Raw genomic sequence first — 23049 nt, forward strand, 5'->3', positions numbered from 1 at the left:
GGTCCGTACCAGGTTCTGTTGGCAACACCTACTGCAGTTAGAGTAGCTGAGAGGACGTCCTGGGTTCATTTGACGCATTGTAAACCGGTAAAGAACTTTCAACTTGATAAAAACTTTGAGACTGATACACAACCAGAACGAGATGGCCAAAAACAAAGTGAATAGAAGTTTAGATCAACCCCAGAGATGTTGCATAATCATTTTGTTGAGTGTACATTTATTAACTGTAATTGTGACAATTTTCCTCTTGCTGTGGTTCATCCTACACACAACCACACAAGTGAAAGTGGGAAGGCGTGATGAAACATCTATAGACTGGCATCCAAATTTTAACACATACCTGGCCATAAAACATGTGTATGCAGAGACTATGAACATTTCAAATTGCTGGGTTTGTACAGCTATACCAACAGCATATGGAGGACTGATAATGTCCGCTGTCCCTTTGGGGATAAATGAGACTTGGGAGAATTTACTTTTCGACACAGGAACTGTGAGATCACAGGACAAAATAGCTTTATTTTTACCTGTCACACAAAAATGAGTTGTATGTTTCTATAAAAATGACACCCTCCAGGTGGGCTGGAGCAATTGTAATATAACCATATCTTACCGATGTTATATTAAGAATGGTAATGGCAATACTTTTTGCAATACTAATTATGACTCGTATTTAAACTCATTGAAAACGACTATGAGTGACATTCAAAAAAATCCAGTTTTGTTTAAACAATTGTCAGTTATAGATCAGAAAATGATTCATGCAGGGCTAATGCGTATTAGTACTAAAGTAGAAAACTGTTATTTTATTTGTGGGGAAAAAGGCATATAAATGATTACCTGAGAATTGGTCCGGCAGTTGTTTTTTGGGTTATCTGGTTCCAGCAATAAGACATGCTGCAGAATTACCTTTGGGTAAGATACGGAACGTAAGAGAAACAGTTCGAAAATCTGAAGGTCCAGTTAAGAAACCTGTGAATCCAGTTGGGAAGATCGAAGCTGGTTGGAAAGACCATAATTCAGTAAAAGACAAAAGTGAATTGACTCATATGGACTTGAGTGACAGTGTTATATCCTGGGCAGGAATATTACCAGCCTATGGAGCAGTCAAATCGATCTGGGAGCTGAGGAAGTTGTCAAAACTTCTCGAGGTAATGAGTAATGCAACTTTTTCCACCCTAGAATTGATGACTGATGAACTGAATGCAATGAGAACTGTAGTACTCCAAAATCGGATGGCTCTTGACTTCACTCTAACAGCGAGAGGTGGTAAGTGCGTGCTTATCAAAGAAGAATGCTGTGCTTTCATCCCTGACAATCGCCATGAGATAAATAATCACCTAGAGGTAATTCAACAAGTATCAGCCATGACTGAACCAGGCCCAAACCCACTGACGGACTTTTTCCAGAATCTATTTGGGGGGGTGGGGTTCCATCCTAATGAATATTTTGATTGCCATTTGTGTGGGTATACTCCTGATAGGAGCATGTGTTTGCTGTGGAATTCCCTGCATGAAAAGATTAATCAAAGATTTTGTTGATGTATCTGTTACTGAAACTTTCTACCAAGATATTGAAATCGAAAGATTGATTTCAGATGACGCTTTTTCTTAAGTATAGATTAAATGACTCACCTAGCTGAAAATCCTGAGTGGGAAACGTTAGGAGATGAAATGACACAATGCATATTTCAAAATAGAATAAAAAGTATTAATAGGGGGGAAAATGTTAGAAAAATATGTATTTAAATATATGTGAAATGCTAGTTTAAAAGCAAGGTAGTTTATAATGCATTTTATTCTATTAATCATATAACAGAAGGGATAAATTCATGTGTAAATGCAAGTAGCTTCTGAAACTGCAGTGTGCTTTGACCCCTGACCCTGGCAGCTGCCAGCTCAGCAAGCTTGATGTTTATGCTTTTCATAAGTGATTATCTGCTGGGTCAGGAAATTAAATGTGTAAATCTTCCACTCCTTCCTGATAAGATAACTTGTCCTTGTAAATAATTAAATCTTCCTTTCCTGATGTAGTAACTTGCCTTGTAAGATAAAACACAGCTGCTGGGAAAGTGAAACAGTGAACAAAGAGGTGAATTTAAAGACTGAATCTGCTATTGTATTCAAACTGATATGAGACCTTTAAGAAGTAACTTTACAGAAAGACATTATGACTGACCAGCTGGATAGCAAGGCCGTATTGTATCTAAAGGAAAAGTTTTTAAATGTACTGCATCAGCATTATTAGATGAATAGAATACTGTTAGTAAAAGTGATGTAGATGCCTTGTGACTAACCACGTCAGTAAGGTGGGCATAACTTGAATGCAAACACTATAAAATATTCTGTACTTCCTGCATCATGTCAGACAAAATTCTGTACTTGTATGTTTTTTTGCCTCCTGGTGTACACTAGTAAACTTTTGAATCTGAACCTCCTGTGTATTGAATTCTGATTTTTTATTTAACAATCTTAATGACATATTATTTCTTTTTATAAATCTTGAAAGAGCTTTGCTATACTCATGATTATTGACACTGTATAAACTTGTGTTGCTACTTAATGCCTTGTAATAATCCTGTAACATTGCTGTTTAATGCTAATTTAGAATGAAAATGGTATAATATGTTGGAGCTTTTCTCCCAGGGCCTCCTCTGAAAAAGGGCTCTTCAGCTCCATCGGACAAACCCGGTAAACAAATGTAAAATAAATAAATAAATGTATATCTCTATTAAACCAAGCAACTCTTCTCTTAGCTTGTTTTCTTCTAAACTGAGGGCATATTTATTTGTTCTCCATTTCCTGCAGACATTCCATGGAAAGTTCTATTGCATCTTCCTGTGGCACATTCTCTTCAATTTCATCCTGTGCCATCCGTTGCTCTGTTATATGGGAACTCACTGGCCTATTACTCCTCAACAATGATTGTGTTAGAGTTTCCACAGTTTCACATTCCTTCCCTTACTGCCAGCTTCAAGCGAATGTTTATATTGGTTTTCTGTGGAAAGGTCCAAAATATCTTTATATGGCACCTGACCAATTGCTTCCCATTCCACTAGTTTCCCTTTAATTTGGAGTTCTGTTGATTCAGCCTGTTGTGGTGCTTTCTGAATTAGATTTTCTACACTGAGTACTTCACTTTGGAGGTAGCCCATAATCTCAGTTTCTATTTCTTTAAACTCTCCATTACTAATCTCCTTGTCTACTTTTCCTCTTTGTCTTCTAATTTTTTGTATTGTAAAATTTCCATGTCTTGATACCTTTGCTTGTAGTTCTCTTCAAATATCTTTGGTGCTGCTCTTTTTGTACTGATTAGTTTTGCTTTCTACTTTGAATAGATATTATAGCATATAAAATCTCTTTTTCTTTCACATGCCCATATTTCTTCTTCAGATGTCTCCTAATCTTCCTGTTTCTCCTTACTTTGGGAATTCATTCCATTATGGCACGATGTAACTTTCTACACCAAATCCTTCACTTTGCAGCACTCGATAACTTCATTTTCTATTTTTAACTTCTACTTTACTAATCTTCTTTTCTGCATTCCCTCTATGTGATATTGTTTTTTATTGTTAAAATGTCCATGTCTGAACGCATTTGCCTGTATTTCTCCTTGAATATCTTTGAGGCTGCCTTCTTTATGTTAATTAATTTGGCTTTTGCCTCTGCATAAATATTGCACCATATCAAATCTCTCTTTCTTTCCCCATGCCCAAATGTCTTTTTTATACTTTTCAAAAATATCTAGGTTCTGTTGTTTATATTTTTGCAGTTCCTCAGATGCTACTTTTTCCAAACAGATCAACGTTTCTTCGTCTATGTGCTGTTTTTCACAAATCTGTTTTATTAATGACCACAACATTTTATTTGAAGCTTCTGACAGTTTTTCTTGTGAAAGTATTTTTCTTTCCTCTAATTTCTCTCTTAATCTTTTTGCATATCTTGTGTCCAGAAATTCTGGGCTTTTTGCATAATAGTAACAATATATAATTTTTTTCTTAACTTCAATAGTCTGCTTTATCGTCTTTATGGCTCTTCTTTGGCCTATCAGTTTTTGTGATTTTTGAGGAGTGCTACTTCCTTCTTACAGAGGGCAATCCTCTCTGTGGGCCTGGCCTGGCTCCATTGCAGTAATATTTCTGTATTTTAAGATTCTTCACTCTCATTTCTTCCAGTCATGACACCAATGCACTTACCAGGATTGGGCACTTTTTTTTTTATCCTGGGTCTTGTGCATCTAACTATCTTTTAAAATTTTTGACCTACTTCTGTCCATGATATATGCTATATAAATACATTCCAGATATCAGTGTCATCTTGGTGAGATTTATGAAAAACAGGGTCCACCTCATGAAGGTACTCACCAACACTTGAGGATGAATTTAATTTCAGTGATACTACTCTCCTTTACTTACTTAATTATCTCTCCATTTGGACCCCTAGACCTGCCAACTCTAGGGATCATGTCATGCATCATCAGGCATAGAAGCTGTGATAAGTGCCCATCAGGCACGCATTTACTATGGCTGTGACAATCCCTAACATAATTCTTCAGTGCATCTGTCTGTAGATGGGCATATGTCCAAGTTCGACTATTCAGCTGGTGCTGCATCTTTGAGTGGCATTTAAACCTATTTGAATTCTACATCTTGTTTTGCCTCATCATCATCATCCATGGCACCTCATTATACAGTAATCATCAGACAAAACACCACATTATTTAGCCTAGACACAACATAGAACTTTTTTTTTTTTTAAATGGCACACACTCCCTACACATGGCTTCTCATTTTGCAAATTCAGTTAGCAGGGTGCAGCATGGTTTTCTGAATCTGACCCTAGGTTTTCAATTAATATGCATTTTTGAACAATAAGAAGCATGAAATATTAACTTCTGGCCTTTATGACAAAATGGAATCCTCAGTGATGATTTACAGGAAAAATCAAAATATTTTTGTGGGTTAGTTTGCGAATTTTAACTGATATAGGCTTATAAAAGATTACTAGGCTAACAGCACAAGAGCCCTTACATGCCTAGCCAGTTTTACCAAGATTTTACCCAATTTTCTATCCCTAGGTGAAAGATAACAAGGGTCAGCAAGTGGGGTTTTTACTATTTTTACAGACTGCCTCTGTCCATAAAGGGACATGGGTGCCACCCCAGGAGTGAATTTCTGATTTCCCATCCATTGGTCCAGATTGCTCTTGAAGATGGTCAGGGAGCTCCACATGAATATGAAGCCTATTCCAGAGGATGGGCAATTTCTGGTACACATCTGTCTGTCCAGCTTGATCTATTCATATCAGAGATCAGGTTTAGATCTTTGGAGGGGGTAACCCTTGTGCAGTTAGTTTTTCAAATATGCAATATTTCCATCAGGGCTATGCCAGAGACTGCCTTGTAAGTCAGACACACCCCCTCAGTAATCAGAAGGAAACTGAATACAGTGATAAGACTTTTAATCAGTCCACATTACACATTGGTTATAACCTGTATTTTTTTGGTGAGAAACCTCTGAGGATACTCCAACTGTTGCAGATGCCTGGCAAGATACATACCAGAGGGTGAATTGTACTTGATTGTTGGTCTGATGAGGGATGAGTACACTGGTGCTATGACATCCTTAGATCTGGATGCCATGCCCTTACTTATAAGTTGAACCACATAGGATTTCCTCACCACCATGGACACATGGTGGTCAAAGTTCAGATTACTATTTATCTGAGTACCCAGATCTCACACGACTGGGTCCACTCTTAGAGGGGTGCTATCTATGTTGTCAATTGCAGAGGTATTTGAATTCCAAAATTATATTATTATCCACTTTTTTGCATTTAGTTTAAGGCCATGGCTTTGGCACAAATCATTAGTCTGTGTTAGAGCTTTCTGCATGATATCAACATCATTTGGGGAGTCAATGATTTCGCCCAACTTGCAGTCATCAGCAAACTTGCTCAAGGAAGGATCATGTACATTTGCCTTGACATCTGAGAATTATATTCCAAACAGGATGAGGCCCAGCACTGAGCCCTATGGTTCTCCACTTGTGACTGATGTCTTGTTGAATATGGATTCCCCCACTCTAACAACATGTGCCCTATCCATGAGCTTTTGACTATCCATCTGGTGACATAGAGGTTTATGTCCAATGTTGTGAGTTTATCTATAATACCTAAGTGGGGTAATGTGTCAAATGCCTTGGCTAGGTGAAGATAGGCAGAATGTACTGTATTGCCCTCATCCATGGTCTTGGTGACCTTATCAAAGAAGTCCAACACAATGAACAGGCAGGTCCTACCCTCAATGAAGCCAAACTTGGTTAGGTCTAGTGTCTGGAGATTTCCTATGTCATTGTTAATCAGGTCCATGGTTATCCTTTCCATAGCCTTGCATATGAGGCGAGTCAGACTTATGGGTCAGTAGATTCCTGGGGCTGTTGATGGTCCCCTTTGTGCAGAAGGATGACAATTGCTGACCACCACTCTCTAGGAACAAAGCCTGTCTAGAGACTGTGGTTAAATAGAAATCTGAGTGGGCCTGCTAGGTCATGTTTCAGGCTATATCATAGGCACCCTGGGGTTTTATCTGGGCCCACTGATGCCATGTTACTAGCTTTAGAGAGTGCAGTGATGACCTGTTCTTTTGTGATAATGGGCAAAGGAATGGTAAAGAGTATTTCATGGGGAGTGACCAGAGGTGATGATGGGGTGATATCTGAGATTTATTTATCGGCCAGCAGACTTGTTATTTCTTCTGGATGAGTACAGATAGGGCCCCATCTACAGCCAGCTCAGCACATTGTTGTGTTTCCCTTAAGATTTTGGACATAACTAAAAAAACTTTGTGGTTATCCTTTGCTTGGAATGCTATTTTAGTCTCATATTTAGCTTTCAAACACTAGAATAGTTCCCTGATTTACCTGTTTAGACTAAAGTGGGATGTTTTTCTCAATTGTGCTCCCTCCCACTTATTTCTAGACAATAATTTATTCTTTCTGCTGTATAGTCTAGTTATGCCAGGGGTTCACCAGGACAGTTTGTTTTTCAGTTAGACTTGGTTATAATTTAGTTAAATATTGCTGTTTCTATGCAGATGTTTAAGTAGTTGTACAGGGCATTCACACATACGTCTGCATTGGCCTCGGTGTTAACTATGTTAATTTGCTTTGGAAAAATTCTTTACTGTTTTGGGTTTAATGGGAGTACTATTCATACATTTCAAAGGAGATTACTTTATGATCCAATCTTACCAATGAGGAATGAGGGGGTGTGGGGGGTCCCGAGTGGGAGTGCACACCAGCTGCTCTACACCATTTCCATTGAATAAATTCCAGGAATCTCTATGCCTGCATGCTAGTGGTCATATATGCTTCCCAGTTTATGGAGGAGTTGCTGAGTTGCTGACATTACCTGTAAGTAGTGTGTTTGGCTGAATGGTAAGTGATTCTAGTAACTTCAGTTATGCAGAGTAGCTTTCAAGGTTCATCATCATGAATGTGTAGCTAGCGATGATATGGTAGGGGATTTTGTCTTTGGTCAGCTGGACATGGAGTAGCTAAAGTGAGTCACCCTACTTGAACAGTCTAGAGGTGTGATTACTTCTTAAGTAAATGAAAACTCCTCCTCCTTTCATATTTTCCTTTTCAGAGGATGGTCTGAATGTGTGATAGGCATTGTAGCCTTACACTGCTTGAGTGCTGTCTGCAGCCTTGAACTATGTCTCTGCAACTGCACAGACATCACCATTTGCCAGGGCAAGGACAGCTTCCAGGAAATGCAGTTTCTTGTTAAGACTCCTAGCACTGAACAGTAGTACCTTCAGCTTGGCATTAGAAGAATATGTTATGTTGGTAGGTCTAGTTGTTTGACATTGCCTAAAAATGCACTATGGGGGTGGCAAAAGCCTTGGTCAGTATTTGAAAGCCTAGCGGTGACAGATACAGACCATCATTGGCAAAGCAGTGTGGTCTCTCAAACATGTTGTCCCAGGCTGACAAATACTGGATCCCCTTAGAATGACACCAGTAGCTAAGGCAATTATTGAAGTCAATTATTTTCTGTTAGTATTGTATTATCATTCTTGGTGATGATAGGATGCTGCTCAATATGAGGCTCATACCAGACTGCAACATGCATTCAGATAGGTCTATCGTGTCTATCTTTATATAGTCCAGGAAGGTATCTCTCAGGTCATTCACACCCACATGGAGTATGAATGAGTCATATTGGTACTTATGGTTGAGTGACCTGAGTGCCTGCATGATTTGGTGAATCCTAGCCCTGACAGGCAACTGAGTGTAACCCACTTTTTATCCATCCTGGTGAAAGGGGGGGGGGTGCCCATGTCTCTCATGATGGAGTCTCCTATGACCAAGATATTTGAATGTGTGGTATTACACATTAGGAGCTTACTTGTGGAGACACTATGATGTGTATTTTTAGGTGTAGTGGTTGGCATTAACTTGGTATTGTTTGTATGCAGTTTCTGAGGACAGCATATGGAAGAACTCTGAGGCTTTGGTAAGTTACTTGTCAGTACGTCTGCCTGTGTGGATTTGTGTCAAAACCTTATTTAGTGAGGGAAACAATGTGCATGTGCTGACAACCTGTTTATCATTTGATTTATCACTATGTGAGATTTGTGTCTCAGTTTTCATAATGTAACTACATCTTTCAAATACTGTGTTTGTTTCAGGATTAAGTGGTTGCCAGTATACTTGGGTCAATTGCTACATTGCTTCAGGATGCCCATATCCATCAGGCTGGTCACAGAGATAGCAGGAAATGCCTATCATTGGTTTCTTTTTTTTTACTGTGGGATTAAACAAGGAGAAGAGTACAGAGATTTAACTGGACTGGGATGATCGCACATAGATGAAGAATGGGTGCTATGGTCAGTGTGAACTGCAGCTATCCAATGGGGCAATGCTGCTCTGTTTGCAATTCAGATGCTCCTAAAGCAGTAGGGGGAATGAGGATGGTCACAGAGATAGTTATTCTAAGGGAAATTTTAACTTGATAGTGTTTTCTTCTATACAGGGCACTGCTAACTGCCATTGTGTGGAGAGCAGCCTAGCGTAAACACTGGGCTTATATAGAATCAGAAAAATAAGCCTACTACCAGTCAGGAAAACACACAATAAACTTTCAGCCAGCAGCTTTCATCTCAGATAGGTTTGTTGCAGCACACTTCTGCCACAACAGTGCAGTCAGGAAACTCTGTTAATGTAAAAATGCTGGTTTTAGAGCTCAGGTGCTGGGAAGCCACATAGTCTAGATATTACTGTCCTGTAAAACTAGCAGACACAATGTAATTAAGTACTACAGCAACACTGGAAACAGTTGAGCTTTGAAACTCTACTAAAGTCTGAAAAATCTAACAATTAATGCAGGATTCTCATGAAATTCAGTAAAAAGAATAAGTAGAAGTATACAATGATGCATATTTTCATTCATTTTAGCAGCAAATGGCTTTTGATGCAGCAGATTCAGTGTAAATCTCCGGCAAAGTAGCCAAACCAAGAGAAGCTATTTGAAATTGAACACAAACTCACACAAACCCTGGGGTTATATAAAATCAGAAAGACAAGTTTTATAAAAGTAGACCTACAGACCAGTCAGAAAACCACAATAAGCTTTCAGACAGCAGTCCCCAAATCAGATAGGTTTGCTCCAGCACTCCTCTGCCACAAGTTTGCAGTCAGCAAACCCTGTTAATAAAAAATGCTGGTTTTAGCGCTTGGGTGCAGGGAAACCACACAATCTATATACTACTATCTTGTGACACTAGCAAGCACAATATAATTAAGAACTACAGTAGCAGTGGAAACAGTTCAGCTTTGAAACTCTAATAAAGTTCATGAAATGTAACAATTAATATACGATTCTTATATGCTTTTTGCATGCATGGTTTTATTTTGGGGGGGATGTTAACAATCACAGTAAAGGTCCTTTTGCAGAGTGCTCTTCCTGACACAGAATGGCAAATGAGATGCTACCAAACAAGAGACATTATCACTTCTTCTCTATAGCTCTGATAGTCCCATAAACACCGTTTCATTTGAGATTACCATTTCGCAATGGAAACAGGGGCATGTATTAAATACTGGAGTGAGGTGCAAAGATGATTATATCCTTCTATATAATTAAAATTTAAGTGTGTGTCTTAAATATATGAATTTTAGGATAAATTAATTTTATGCCAGTTTTTGATCAAGCTATGGCAATTTTTTGCATTTATCTGTGGTGAAGATTGCAGTAGATTACACTCTGTTTCTGAAAAGAAGTAAGTTGAAAGAATACCTGATCTATTATCATAGGATCATAGGATCATAGGAAGTTACTAGGCCATTGGCCCTGAGGCCCTTATACGCCTATCCAAGCATTTAGCCCATATATAGACAAATCAGCACCCGATGCTCCTGTCCAGCAGGGACATGGGTGGAATCCCAGGGATGTATTTTCTCTTTCCCATCCAGTCATCTGGGTTGCACTTAAAAAGTGGTAAAGAGGTAGTCTGCTTGACATGGAGACAGAGATTATTCCACAGATAAGGGAGTCTCTGGGACACAAATCTGTCCCAATAATAAGTCCTATTAATGTTACAGACTTAGGTTGAGGCCACGTGTGTGGGTTACTTGAGTGGAGCTTGACTTGCGGATATGCAGCAGTCCCATCAAGGTGGGGTCTGAGATCATTTTGTATGCCAGACAGAGGTCAACTCTGAGGAGTCTGCATGAAACAGAGTAGAGGGATACGGCTTTTAGCATATCTGTGTATGGTAGATTTTTGATGCCCTGGATTCTCCTGGTGAGGAACCTCTGTGGTCTCTCCAGCTTCTGCATGTGCTTTGCGAGGTACATGCTGAATTGGGCATTGTACTCAATAATGGGCCTTATAAGAGAAGAATGCATGGATGTTATGACCTCCTTGTCCCTGGATGAGATACCCTTACTTATGAGGTGGGCCATATAGAAATCCTTCCATACAGTGGAAGCAACATGGTGGTCAAAAGTTTGATTGCTATCAATCTGGGTGCCCAAATCCCTCATGACTGACTGCACGCTTAGGACATTGTTATTAATGTGATAATTTGTGAGGACGTCACACTCACCAATGGGGATGAGTATGCATTTTTTTTTGTATTTAGCTTGATGCCATGTTTCTGCCACCAGTCATTTGTTTTGGTGAGACCCTCTTGGAGGATATCCATATCACTAGGGTAACTGATGACAGTGTCCAACTTGCAGTCATTTGCAAATTTGGTCAGCCATAGCCCACTGGTTTTGGCCTGCACCTCAGAAAAGTATATAAAAAATAACAGAGGCCTTAAGACTGAATCCCAGGGTATGCCACTCGATACGGGTCTACTGCTTGAGGTGGCTTCCCCAATTTTGACTATATGGGTTCTATCAGTGAGCCAGTTAGCTACCCATCTGGTAACATACAGATTGATGCCTAGTTGAGAGAGTTTATCTATTATGCTGAGTGGGGAATAGTGTTGAAGGCTTTGGCCAGGTCAAGGTAGGTGGTGTGCACTGCCTTCCCCTCGTCCATGGGTTTGGTGACTGTCTCAAAAAGGTCAACCAAATTTAACAGACATGAACTCCCCTGATGAAGCCAAACTGTGTGGAATTGAGTGTTTGAAGATTGCCAATCTCATTGTTAATGAGGTCCATGATAATTCGTTCCATGGCCTTGCAGATCAGGCTAGTTAGCCTGATGGGTCTGTTATTTATGTATTTCAGCATTCATTGTATTTACAAGTAGAGATCTAATATGTACAGATATAGAGAAGTGCTATGATTTTGATCTCATCTGTGTTTGTATGTGTGTGTATGTGTGTGTGTGTGTGTGTGTGTGTGTGTGTGTGTGTGTGTGTGTGTGTGTGCGTGTGTGTGTGTGTGTGTGTGTGTGTGTGTGTGTGTGTGTGTGTGTGTGTGTGTGTGTGTGTGTGTGTGTGTGTGTGTGTGTGTGTGTGTGTGTGTGTGTGTGCGCACAGATGACATTTCGTATGAGCTGCACTGCATAATTCTGACGGCAGCAAACTGAAATAAATTCCTGGTCCATTATTCCATTATTTGTGAAATTATTTATTCATTTGATCACAATTAAAGAGCTGAGGTGTAAACAAGTGTAAAGATGGCTATAATTGTAGTCACATGTGTAAGTGCTTGGAGGTGGGGGCTGCAATGTAATGCATCACATGGTTATGAAAGCAGCAAGTTGAAATACAATCTCGGGATATTATTTTTATTTTTATGCATTTATTTTATCAGTAGCAGAGATATGACTTGTTTGCAGTCATGCAAATGGATGTAATTCTGACCAAATCTGTTTGTTGCGTGTGGGTGGGTGGGTGTGTCTGTGTGTGCAGTGGATTGCATTGTACTGCTTTGTGACAAGCAGTTGAAATACATTCTTGGACCATTATTTGCATACGTGTGCATTCATTATTTACAAGCAAAGATTTGTGGGGCATAGCTACGCAAGTGGCAGTCATTATGATCACATATGCATGTGTTTTGGGAGATGGCTGTAATGGGTTGTATGGTATGATTCTCTCAGCACCAAGCTGAAATAAAATCCTGTCACAATACTTTTACACTTATTCATTCAATTGACTGTAAGCAGAGAACTGAGATGTGCACATTTGTACAAGTGGTCCTGAATACAATAAGTATGACTGCCTGTGGCAGTCTGTGTGAGATGTCTGTGATAGCAACTGATCACTCACACAGTGCCATCTCACAGCACTGCATTTTCTGGTTATGGTTTTTCCTGTAGTTCTTTCTGTATAGCATCTACATATACTCCCTCCATATGTGTCTATTTTATTCAGGCACTCTGGTTTCTACCCCAGATCCTCATATGTATAATGTATGCCTTTGGGAATTTTTACTTTTATTTTCATACTCGAGTGAAACCTGAGGTCATTTGAGATTTTACCTTCATACTAATATGATACACAAAATGTAACTTTCTTTTTTTTGCTGGAGTAAAGAGGAAACCAAAGTCCCAAATAGGATGTTTATGTCCTTTAGGTTTATAGGTTTGGGTTCCTATCATATGATCAAAGTCTTACAACTTCGAGTCATCAAAGAACGAACTTTAATTATTCAAACTGTAAAACCTAGAAGCATATAACGGAGAATGCCATAGAGTGTGGAAAGGGAAGATTTCCCTTTACTGCACTGTAGTATGATCTTGGAGTTAGTATATTTAAGTAGCGGGGGTGTGGGGGCTGCAAGGGGGTCTTGCCTCCCTGCATAGAGTATTTTTTATACTGTTTTTACTTTATTTTAATGTTTCTTCGAAGTTCCGAGACTTTGGTCATTAATGTTCATCCTTTAATGATTCAAAGTTTTGGAACTTGGATCATATGATATAGACCCCATATGTTCATAGGTGTTTGTAGGCTAATGACCACAAGCTCCTTTTTAAGCAAAGTCATTCATCACAAATCTCTGAAAAGTTCTGGTACCCTTGCAAAGTATATGCAGGAGGACTGGGAAATGAGCCATTTACAGGTGGCCCATTCCATTAGAGACATAGGTGCCAAACCAGGGATGAACTGGCATGCATCTGTCCTCTTGGTTTGTCAGGACTACTATTCTTTCAAGTTTGAACATTAAATTTTCAACATAATTTATTTTCCTTGAAAGAAAAAATAAGCCTATATGTCCTTTTCTTTTCATTTCACCCGGGTCATTATTAAAAATCATGCAGAAGTCCATACATTTTTGGGGGTTCTAGTGGCCCCTAGACACCTTTCTTAACTCACTTCCTCCACACGTACTACAGTACAAACTTGGCTATTTAGGGTATGTTAAAAAGATGGAAAAAAGTTAATTTTCTAGATGATGTGGGGCCAAGTTTGAGGAATACAGGTAGAGGCATTGGGGTATGATGCAGAAGGGACAATTTTGAAACAGTAATGTCCCATGCTTTCCTTTGTCTAGGGTTCCATTTCACTTAAGTCTGGCCCTATTGATCACAGTCATTCATCTGAGGTGTATGTAGTCAATAAAACAACTAGAAGAGCAGGTACTTAGGCAGTCTGTGGATGAAAGTGAGTGAACCATCTGTTGTATGATTTGGATAAATGGGCATTGACCTGTGTGATGCCCCTGTGCTAGTCCAGTAATCAAGGAGCCTCAGTCCTCACCACTAGCACCAGTGAGGGATGTACACATTGGGAGGATGACAAGTAGACACACAGTACAGTACAATTTCCCTTAAAAGCATACAGAGATCACAGTCAGTCTGTACTGGCTTCTCCCTCTTTTTCCAGATCTCCAATAAGACTCCCCACTGGTACAGCTATAGGGTCGAGATGTCAGCTGAGTGGCCAAGCCAAAACCTCCAGCACTGTCTCTGTCCAATCAGTGCTTCATATCCCTGCCCAAGTAGCTGACACACACACATTTTGAGATTTGATTTCTACACAAACACACATCTGGGAAAGGCTGGCACAGGTTTGCTAGCTATGACCCCTTCTTCCCAGACAAAAGGTAGTACCAGCTGCCACCAGTCACTACTTATCAACTAGTTTTAAGGCTCTTAACAAAGGGATCCCAATCTTAATGTGCAACATTACTATTAATCCAAATGGTAAGTGTGACCAGGAATTTCAAGGCTATTTAGGAGTGGCCTGTACAGTGTCACCAAATACATATCTAAGTACTCTAACAGGTTATATATCTCTAAACAAACCAGTCACAATTACAAGGTTTAAATACATTTAATAATAAATAAAAGAACAAGACAATACTTAAACAACATGGTAACTACATAGTTCAGAATCACAGGAAATATTTTACAACAACATTGCAGGACAGTATCAAAGAAATTCAGAAAACATCTAAACTAATCTCTACTATATTCCTATCTATATCTAAAATACACTATGCCCTAAATAACTTACTTACAGAGCAAGGCAAATGCAGATGAGTGGATATTCTTGCTAGGTCCAAGACAAGACATAAAATGCACAGTCTCTGACAGAGTTCCCAAATTTATATCAAAACATTACTACTAGGTTAGCCTGGATGACATCTCTCTTTGTCACCTGCCTTCAGTTCCAAGGCTAACAGAAACTTAACAAAATTTAACATTTCTATGTGAAAAATACATATCTCTCAGATGTTTGCTCAGAACTGGAAATCATAAAACATATTTTTACATTTTAGACCCGATAATTACTTCTCTCCAATACAATAGAAAGAAACCTCTAGCTCTAGACATTGTGCCTGCTTGTTACACTGAAACTACTTTTTATAGCACATCATAAAGCACTTTTAATTTCAACTTATTTTCTTGAGGTTTTACAAGTTAACTCTGTATGCTTGAGCTTCTACTATTAAAACATAAATTTGCACAGTTATATAGTTTATTCTTTTCCATTAGGGTACACTGTAGTTACATTCTTGAAACTCAATACATAACATACAGTTCTGCACCAGTAGTTTAATATACACATAACATACAGTTCTCTTACATTTGTAAAACAATCATATGAATAATATTAATATTCACAAATGACATATAGGTTCATAGGTTGGTACTAGGCTATCGGCCCTAGGGCCTATACAAGCCTAGCCATAACAATTCCCTGGCTATTTCTTCCCACACTATTTACTTCCCTGGACCCCTGTCTAGCAGGGTGATTGACGTGTCTAGCTCTAGACATATGATTATTTACAAAATTTCAGATAGCCTGGCTGTTAATGTCACAATTCTATATAAATCATTTTAATATTTTCAAGGGAGATATAATTATTTAAACAATTCCAGACAGCTGGACTGGCAGTAGTTCCCTGGTGTCACAGCCTTTCATAATATAGCCCTACCCCATCCTTATTAAACCCATCCATTCAATTCCTTCTTACACAAAATTGAACTCATTCTATAATCTTAATAAATGTGTCTCTTGGGGTGGAAATAAAGCATTTCCCACTTAGATCTAAGTACAATAAAACTAAGCTGAATCTCTGTTTAGACTTAAAGAGAAAAAAATATTCCTTTATTATGTACTTGTCAAAACTGAATCTCTCTACTGAAGAATTTACAGTTGTAGATTCTTTTAGGCAAATTTCTGTATGTAGTCTGCATGTCTGCCCTGTAGTTGTGTGTTTTTTCTCATTTCTCCAGTTTGTACTGACATCCCAAAAACATGTTCTGGGTGAAGTAATGATCCTTCAAAATGCATGTAGATGGGTGTGTACTATGCAACTGTATGTGAATATCTTTCCTGGTATACATTGACGTTCTACCTATGCATGTACTCCCTATGCCACTGCAAGTGAATGATTGTCCAATGATAGACTGACATATTCTCCAGGTATAGTTTCACTGCCCCCCCATGTCGGCTCTAACTTGATGATGAATTAGATAAAGTAGGAATAACATATTTAACAAATAAATAGCAAACACACACAATTAAAAATGTATGCCTCTACTTCTGATGGTTTAAGGAATTATGAATCTCCACTTTGAGACAAATGAGAAATATATGCCACTATAAATCATTGTGCTAGCACTACAAGAAACAGGGGTTCACTCAAGTGAGGCTCCACCTGGATATGAAATGGTGACTTAGGTCCTTTTTAATCATGTAACCATTTTTTAATAATTTACAAAAAATATTAAAGAAAATATATCTTAGCTGAAGTGAGCATAATCTACCAGCATGCTGGAGTCCTCACTGTCTACCATACCTCTCAACATCTTAGAGCAAGAAATCTGGACAAAGCCATTAATAATGAAGGAACAAATGCCCATCTATAGGGACAATTTTTAAACATTGCTCTTATAAACTTAAAAAGTTGATAGACTAACAGGTTTTGTATTAGTGTGGATTTTCTGAAGGGTATGAAGTCTGAAACTCAAATGTCTGACATTATTTTCTGACTTCAATGATCAATAATTTTCTAGTGATTTGTTAGACAACCATAATTTTATGAAAAATTGCCAGAAATATGAGGCAAAAGTCTGGACATTCTGTGAAAATCTATACAGTTGAGATGCATGCTGCCTACACCCCATCTACTGAATATTATATCTTTTCAGGTTACACTTTCCTTGGTAGTCTGATGCTTCATTAAAAAAATGGAGCTCACTAAGGCACAGCGTTAGCATCCACTTAGTACTATTCTGCATTTGGCTCTACAAAACGTCTGTCAGTACTTCATTGCTTGAATATGAGTATAAAATTATTTAAGATTTGCTAGGCTTGGCTTGGAAATCCTGCCATGAATAAACAGAAGCAAAATAAACTACCAGCATTTACAAAATGAATTTCAACTCTCAGAAAGTTTTACTTACAGCTAACACTTATTCTCAGTATTAAAGATATGATGATCATTATTAGATATTTATAATTTGTTTTTGTTTAGTTTTCTCACATAGGTATATTTATTATGGAAATGAATATCACCTACTGAATGATTGCATTCATAAATATTTGGCATAGTAAAAGTTATTATTATACACATGTATAACTTTCATAATGGGTGCATTAACATTCTACTGTCAAATGATGTCTGATTTCCCAATATTAATCTGTTTCATATTTCTCCCATCACATTCGTTTATGCAGAACAATTTCTCTCCTGGATTACATCAAAAATCTCTCAAGAAACTGACATTTTATGAGAGCTCATTATTGACTGACTATCAGTTACTGGAAGCTTGTTGTCCATATATGAATCATGTCCAAGGAGCAGAGCCTGTTAAGGGGTTTAAATTCCCCAATTAAGGCTTCAAGGGCATTCAGGTGGTCGGCTAACAGGCATGTTCTGCTATGCAGAGATGGAGCTATCCACCAGAGACCATGATAAAATATCCTTGCTTATTATTCCTTGTCCTTGTGTTATGTCATAGAACGAAATAGCAGTTGATAAGAGTTCATTTCAACTGAACAGTGTTGTCAATGCTGTAAATGGTTTTCTGCTTGGGATTTATCTCACTGGTTTTGTTGTCACATCAAGAGCAGGTTTGATAGCTTACTTGCATTTGTCTTGTTCTTGTGTTGATTGTTGACTATTTCATTTGGTCTAATTTGTGTTGAGATTGTGTGGAGCTCTTCTTGCAGCAATCAGCAGTGGTTGCTGCACTGACTGTTGAGGTTCCCTTTTCTCTGAAGGGCTGGTTTGTCCCTTCATCTGCTTCCATCATACATCAGGTTTGAAGCAGAAAGGGATGGTGCATCTGGATGCATTTTTTTATTGCTTGTATTCTGGGGACAATGTCTGTGTGTTTGCTTATGATTTATGAGATGAATTGCCACAGAATGTCCAGATTTTTGCCTCACAATTTTGGTCTGCTTTTCAAACCATTTGTGGTTTCTGGAAATTCACTGAGGACTGAAGTCACTAAATGACATACATTTGAGTTTCATGCTTCATATTCTTAGTAAATGCAAGCTAACACTAATATTGTTGTTTTACCATCTTGCTAAGTTTTAAAAGCAATATTTAAATGTGGCCCTGTATTTTCTGCTGGGTCATGGACTCATGAACCAGTTTCTTTGGGAAGGTGGTTGCCTTGCTAGAGATCTTTCTTCCAGACAGGTTTGGTGGCTGGTTCCGGGTTTGGGAAGAATCTTTGGTTTTGTTGGCTTGTGGGGGAGCTGTTTGGTGTGCAAACTTTTATTGCTCTAGGCTATGAGTGAGATTATTTCCCATTTGAGAATTCCTACAACAGTAGGACATCAAGAGGAAATAGACCTGCATACAAAATTAAAAAAAAAAAACAGGTAAGGTAATTCACAAATCTGTTTGCCTAAATGTTGAGGGTTTTGTGTTAACTGAAGACTAATAAAGCTTTTTTTTTGTGTGTTTTTGCCTTACGATACAGAGTACAGGGCTTAATTTCAGCTTTGGGAAACAGTGAATTTCAGGACATTAGTCTTTAGCTGATAGTTTTCCTAGAGTGAGTCCTAAGCCCTATGGGGTTACATAACTATATTTTAAAAAAAGACATTAGTTTCCAAGAGAGTGCAAATGTGTTAATGAGTATGCCATTCACCTCAGATGCAATATCATACTCAGCTGGCATCATTAAAAAACAACAAAAACAATACATAATAAACTTTAATATTAAGGCAAATATAGCTGACTTTATATAGATAGAGATAAATAGCTCAAACATTTAGCAATAAGGGGACAAGAGATAAGAGAAAAGTATGTCAAAGTGTGGCAGGCATCATTATTGTCACAGTGTATACTCCATAGAAAAAACAGCACAACAGTTCCAGGGCAAACTGGGGGAGGGGGGTTAATCACATCAAGAATATGTAGCACGTCTGCTAAGCTCATCAAGCTTCATTTGTTAAGCCCTGACACTTTATAAATATGTTAGTTAATTGACAATATTAAGAATAGAATAATATAGATGAGAAAGCTTAATGGGAACACTGGGCCTCCAGATATCCCTTCATATGAAATATGGTAGCAAAGGATAATTTCATAAACAGTTAGCTTAGGTTAGATTTCTGAGAATCATGGGCACTAATAGAATTGTTTTCACCTTCTAATCAAATGGGATTTGGGTCACTGACACATGGTTAGGTTGTTTTCCTTAAAGACACATGGTATAGAGTATGATTCTCACCTTTGAAAAACATGGTTAAACTTAAAAATGCCCCTTGGGTCACTAGCCTTGTAATAACCTGTGAGTAATGCTTTTTTGTCATTTCAGGTCCTGTGTTTCTTCAGACGTTTAAAGACGGGTAGCAAGGTGCAGGACTTACTTTCAGACTTAGAAGCATCCAATAAGCAAGTTATAATAACCCATTACAACAGAGGTTTGCAACCTGCCAGTCACAGAGGCAGTTCAACCATCAGTGAAGACACCGATCAAGAAACCAGAGCAGATAAGTCAGAAAGATAATCCCATTTCAGACAGATGCTCTACAGATGTTACACCCTAACTCCCAAGATGAGTCCAGGAGGTAAAGGTATTGATGAAGCAAGTAATGCAGGGGATCCTTTGCCAGTCGGGAGTGTAGTGGTAAATTAATATTTGGAGACGTTTCTAGAGTCATTACCAAAAGAGGGCAGATCAAGGATTTTTGACATGGTCTTATAAAAGGTTTGTGGTTCTTTGATGTCAGCTGGGAATGTTGCACAAACATGTTCCCACTAGGCTTTTCTTGATAACCTGTCCACTCCTCCACCTAGACAGGATGCAATCCCCCCATCTTTACCAATTCATAGATCTTTATTCATTGATGAAGAAATTAATGTAGTGCAATTCTTGGCCCCAATGGCAGCAAGTAATTCTAGAAAGCCTACCTTACTAGGTTCAAACATTTCTGCTCATGTTGCTGTCGGTATCAAATACAAAGCAAAGCAAAAGTAGTAGTAAATAGACATTTTTGACCTCATAGACATCGATGGCATCCAGAGAAGACAGGATCTAAATACCTTGCTGCTGTTCTCACAGCCTTGGGCAAACAAAAAACAAAAGCTGTCTTACAAACATTAACAAGAAGCTGAGTAAACTGGATATTGGATTCTACAGTCTACATGGGCATTCTAATTGAAAAAGATGCAAGGCAGGTTCCTCCTTTGTTAGCCTAATTTATTTAATTGAGGAAGGCACACTCTATATGGGGGGGGGCGGGACTTCATGGTTCTGATATGGTCAGCAGTTTCATAAGTTAAAAATTACAGAGAAATGCCTTCACTATGAGCACCACCAACCAGACATATGTCTAAATATACTGCTTGACATTCCCTTCAATAATTTCACCTCCTTGGCTAGCCAATCCAACCTGTGACATTGTTGGGCCTTTAATAACTGTAAGTGTTCCTGGCCTTTATGTAAATTTGCCCATGTATGTTCTCACTGCAGTAAGGACCACCCAACTAACAGATGCTGGTCCAAAGAAGGGCAAGTAGCTGTGAGTCTCTCATGAGGGCAAAGAGACAAAAGTTTCAGCCTCACTCTTGATACCTTATCCTTCATGTTTTTTATGATAACTCATCTAAGGGCTAACCTTGGAATCAGTATGTATCACTCCCAGGTTAGAGTCGATAAACTATCAGAAGAGTTGGCCTTTCATCCAGACAAGGTCATAGCAAGTGTTCTTATTAATGGCTTCATGTCAGGTTGTAACATTCAGTCTTCAGCAGTTTAGACTTCAAAATAATGGAAAACTTATCTTCAGGGAAAGGAAAATAACTGAGAGAAAACTATTTACTAAGAAAAGAACTGCAGGTGGAAAGGCCCATTTATAGTATCCTTTTGGCCTGCATTTAAAACATCACCCTCAGACTGGTGCCCAAAAAGAAGGAAGGTGAATTTCAATTAAACATCACCTATCTCACCAATTGGTTTATCCATCAATGAATGTATTGACAAAGAGTTGTCTAAAGTTCACTATGCATCTTTTGCCAGTGTAGCAGAGATTATTAAAGCTTTCCAAAATCCTCAGCTTTGTAAGCAAGATATTCAATCTGCCTTCCATCTTCTCATCGAAGAAAATGACTGGCCTCTTTTTTTTTTTTGGCAGACATTTGCTTTTTGATGGAGCTATACCCATGGGCTCCTCCTTTGCTTGCTCAATATTTGAAACCTTCAGTACCTCCTTACACTCCTGCTGGCAAAAGAATGCCTAAGGCAATTTGCCATTCATTATTTGAATGATTTGCTAATGGAAATAAGGAGGTCATGCAACACCCAATCTACCTTTATTTATTATTTTATTTATTTTACATTTGTTGACTGGGGAAGTCCGAGTGGATGCATGTCCATTTTCAGCAGAAGCCCGGGAAGAAAAGCTCCACAGTTAAATGTTAAGCAAAATATTAGGTGTATACAGAGGCATTCAAATTTACATAGATAGTAACAACGATTATGGCTACAACTGACTCCTGATAAATTACAGGGTCTTAGTCAGGCCATTAATTTTTAGGTTTGTTGAATGACATCCCCTCTACATCCTTCAAGTTGCCAGTAGACAAGTTGCAATGCCTGAATATCACCATTGACAAGTTTCTTAATGCAAAATAGTTGAGGGTCAGTGAAGTCATGCAATGTCACGGGCTCCTTAATTTCACCTGCAAAGCCATTCCCCCTGGGCAGGACATTCCTTAGATATCTGTCTAACTTGTTGTGGGGCTGGGTAAAGAAATACCACTGGGCCGTGTCTCTAGCAAAATCAGAGAAGACCTATGGTTATGAAAAACCTTTTTAATTCATTACAATGGAGTCACTCTGTAGATCCCTGGATGTCTTCTGACATGATGCTGCTTTTAGGTTCATAAGTTCATAGATAAGTGCTAGGCTAGCTGCCTTCTGGACCACTTTAGGCCTAGCCAATTTTCTTTAGTGAGAATCAAACACTGTACCTCTTGACCATAAGCTAAATACTTTAATCATTATGCCAATCCATACCTTTTCACCCACACGGCCACAAGTTTCTGGATGGGGACATATTTACAAGAGAATTGTTTTTTGGTAAAATGGCTCATTGGCTGCACAGAAGAAATGAAGTGTGACATCGCTTTCTTAGAAATATTGCCTGTATGGTTAGCCCCATTAGTTTGAAAAGGCCAATTCATACATAAAATGTCATATTTAGCTCAGACAATCACATGGTGGTGACAGCTATTTATAAAAGGTCATCAAAGTCTAAGTGGGTCCAATCTGCATTAAGATTGATGGTTCTGTTAAGACTGTAAATTAATCTAAGAATTTTGGGTCAACAAATTCCAGGCAGAGAGAATGGCATAGCTAACAGTTTATCCTGATTCAGGTTTACCAGATTCCAGCTGCTGGTTCCAGAGGCAGATCCTGTAGGAGCACCAAGTCCATCCAAATTCTGGAGGATTGGCAATAAATAGCCAGTACTCTACTTTCCAGGTCTTGGGCTGCAAGCACCATAAATGCTTACTCAACATCATTACAATCCTTAAAAAGGTTCTCTGTGCAGTTGTCCTACCACTCCAGACACTGGTTCTCTGCAGTGCTGACCCAGTTCTTCAATTGCCGGGTTTTATGGACAGCGAAGGCAATCTGCATTCATGCTATCAATTAAGAA

Source organism: Protopterus annectens, chromosome 4.part0 (genome assembly GCF_019279795.1).
Source record: "Protopterus annectens isolate FY-2018-M chromosome 4.part0, PAN1.0, whole genome shotgun sequence".
NCBI lineage: Eukaryota > Metazoa > Chordata > Ceratodontiformes > Protopteridae > Protopterus > Protopterus annectens.